Raw genomic sequence first — 3782 nt, forward strand, 5'->3', positions numbered from 1 at the left:
TGCATGTCAGGGGGTTGGACTGGATGGCCCTTGTGGTCTCTTCCAACTCTATTATTCTATGATTCTACTTGCCCTCCTCTGGACACGCTCGAGCTTGTCAACAGCTAGAATCAAATTGGCTTTTTTAGATGCTGCATCACACTGTTGACTCATGTACAACTTGTGGTCTACTAAGACTCGTAGATCCCTTTCATGTGTAGTCTTGTTAAGCCAGGTGTCCCCCATCCTACAGCTATGCATTTCATTTTTTTCTCAGGAGAAGTCCTAAATCTCAAAAATCATTGGAAAATATACAAAAACTCTTGTAGCCTTCTCCAGTCAGGCAAAAACTTCCAAAATGCTCCGTTTCAGTGTGAGAATAAAATAAGAAAGAAAGAAAAATTACATTCCTAATCTGTTGTAAGAAATACATGAATACTCCTATGAATGATAGATCTCTGTTGAGCTAATGCTTTGCAATGTGTATTCACCTTGTCCTAAGCAGCAGCCAGGGATGTTGAATGGACAATTTCATTGCACTGGAAAATACAGGGTAGGTTCAACTGCACATTAAGCAAGGGGACAGAGAGAAACAGAACAAGTGTCTGCTGTTTGCATCTGCTGTGCTGCATTTTTTGTGACTTTTAAATCTATCTTCATTGTGTGCCTTTGACAAACTAGTCCCTTGATCTTAACTCATTATTATATCCTGCATCTATCTTAAGCATCCCCATCCTAAATCTAAGTAGTCCCTAGGCAGTCCCTATTTGGTGCACATTTACATCTTCACTGAATAATGATTTGTCTTCATTTATCCCCATCCACTGAGATCAATAAACAAGCCATGCTGCTGTGAATTTCTTTTATCTCTTTCTGGGGCTATTATAATTCCTTTTGAGTTTTTTTTCTTTATTCCATTCTTTTTAGTTTAATACTGCCCTCCTAGATTTCATTCAGTCCTGTTGGTGCATTGAATCAGGGACTCTTAGATTGTTTAATATCCTCTTTATTTGAGACCATAGATCTTTGTTCATGCATTGAACAATTGATTTGTTAGCCTTTTATTGCTATTTTGTGCCTACTGCCAGTTCACAGCTAAACCTGTTCACACTGAAGTTCTTTGGCTTACAGTCTTTCAATGCAGACCTGTAGAAAATCATAACCTTTTCAGTGCAATTGTACGCATGTCTATTTTGAGATAAACTTCACAGAGTTCAGTGGGACTTACTCCAAGGTTAGCATGTTTGGGATGAGATAACAATTCTATACACAGTTACCTGGGATTAAGTCTCATTAAACCCAATAAATCTTACCTCTGAATAGCATTCATCCATGAGATAGTTAACTCTTACAAGAAAAATTATTTATTTACAGTATTTATGCCACACTCTTCAGTCACAAAGGCTCTCAGAGTGATTTTTTGTTGTTAACTGCCCTCAAGTTGATCTAGACCGATGGCAACCCTGTGGATGAGACATCTCCAAGATTTCCTGTCCTCCACACTCTGTTTAGGTCCTGTAAATTCATATCCATGATCTCCTTAATAGAGTGCATCCATCTAGCATGTGGCCTTCCTCTCTTTCTACTTCCTTCCACCTATCTGCTTTCTTCCTTGCCCAGCTCTTGCATCTGTATATGGTAATAGGGAATACAATCGCTTGTATGATTCTAACTTTTGTGCTGAGTTGCATATCTTTGCATTTTAGAATCTTTTCTAGTTCTTTCATAGCCATTCTTAATCTTATTCTGATTTTCTGTCTTCAGTCCCTATTTCTATCAATCCCAGGTATGAGAAATCTTTTACCACTTCTGTTTTTTCACTTTCACTAAATTTGGCAAGATTCTCCGTTTCATTATTTTTGTTTTCTTTATGTTCAACAGCAGGCCTGCCTTTGCACTTTCATCCTTGATCTTTCTTAGTAGTTGTTCCAGGTCTGGGAAGTTTTCTGCAAGTATTATGGTGTCATATGCATATTTTAGGTTCTTGATATTCCTTTCTCCTATTTTCATTATCCTCCTTCTTCTTTCTTCAAGACTGCTTTTCTTACAATATGTTCTGCATATACGTTGAACAGGTAGGGTGATAAGATGCAGCCTTGTCCAACCCCTTTGCCAATTGGGAACAATTCTGTTTCTCTGTGTTCTGTTCTAACTGTAGCCTCTTGTCCTGAGTACAGATTCTTCATCAGGACTATCAGATGTGTTGGTACTCCCATGTATTTAAGGGTGTTCAATAGTCTTTCATGATCTATGCAGTCAAAAGCTTTGCTGTAGTCTATAAAGCATATGCTGGTTTTCTTTTGGATTTCCCTGGTGTGTTCCGTTAGTCATGGTATGTTTGCAATGTGGTCCCTAGTGCCTCTTCCTTTCCTTTCCTGAACCCTGTTTGGACCTCTGGGATTGCTCTCTCCATGTATGGTTGGAATCTATATTGCAGAATTTTGAGCAGAATTTTGCTTGTGTGGGAGATTACTGATGTGGTCCTATAGTCGCTGCAGTCCTTCGTTAGATGGGGTTACACTCCTCCTGAAAATTCAGGTTCATAGTTTGGAAGTACTTCTGGATACAGCAATGAGCCTGGAAGCCAAGGTATCAGCAGTGATCAGGAGTGCTTTTGCTTAGCTAAAACTTGTGCCAACTGCCCCTGTTCCTGTAGAAGTCAGATCTGGCCACGGTGGTACATGCAGTGCTTACTGCATACAGTGCTTACTTGGATTACTGTAATGCACTCTACATGGGGTTGCCTTTGGAAAATGCTCAGAAACTTCAGCTTGTTCAATTGGCTGTCAGTCTGTTTCCAGGGACGATTCAAAGTGCTGATTTTGACCTATAAAACTCTATAAGGCTTGAGTATAGGTCATTTGAAGGACCATATTTCCCTGTATGACACCACTAGAGTGTTGAGATCATCTGGAGAGGCCCTTCTCTCTGTCCCACCACCCTCTCAGGCACATTTGTGGGAACAAGAAAGAGAGCCTTCTCAGTGGCTGCTACCAACCTCTGGAACTCCCTCCCTAGAAAGGCCAGGATGGCTCCATCTTTGCTTTCTTTTGGATGGCAGATAAAAACATTTTTATGCCCCCAGGCTTTCGTATATTGACATGGGTGCTGTTTTGGTTTTGTTTTAAAGAGTTTAAACTTTTAATTTTTAATACTGTAATGTTTTAATCATTTGAATTATTTAATTGTTTTTAAACTTTGTATTTTTAATGTTTCATACTGTTTTAACTTATTTTTAAATTTTGTTAGCCACCTTGAGTCCCTGTACTGGAAGGAATGTGGGATATATATAAATAGAATTATTATTATTATTATTATTATTATTATTATTTGTGTCTCCTTTTTTGTGGATAGGGATGTATATTGATAATATCCTATTTGTTAGCCATCGTTTTGTTTTCCATATCCCTTGACATATTTTGGTTGGAACTAGAATTGACTCTGTCAATGTGGATTGCAGAAATTCGATTGGAATATTGTCTGTTCCTGGTGATTTGTTTTTTGTAGATTGCTAATTTTACAGTTCTTGCCATCAGGGTTTCAATATAAAAAAACATGCCAAAGGAGAAGGGAATGGCAGTGGCGAAAGGGATAAAGTCCAGCAAATACTGCAGGTTCTTCTTTCCTGCTGAGGGCAGGGAAGTAGCAGATGAAGGGTCCTCCATCTGCTTGTGGGGCTAGACATGGTGGAGCTGTGTCTGCCTCTTCTTCTCTAGTTCTCAAAGGCTGGTTACAGACCGCCATTAAAGTACGGAGTCAGTCCGTACTAGGGTTAGGAAGGTGCGGTGCTTCCGCACCCCCCT

General features: G+C 39.3%; 1 protein-coding gene across 1 annotated transcript in view; it reads left to right on the top strand.

Moving 5' to 3' along the window:
* Window positions 1-3782, top strand: part of FAT3 (FAT atypical cadherin 3) — a 643096-nt gene that overhangs the window by 516698 nt on the left and 122616 nt on the right.

This window comes from Sceloporus undulatus, chromosome 3, assembly GCF_019175285.1.
Source record: "Sceloporus undulatus isolate JIND9_A2432 ecotype Alabama chromosome 3, SceUnd_v1.1, whole genome shotgun sequence".
Classification (NCBI taxonomy): Eukaryota; Metazoa; Chordata; class Lepidosauria; order Squamata; family Phrynosomatidae; genus Sceloporus; species Sceloporus undulatus.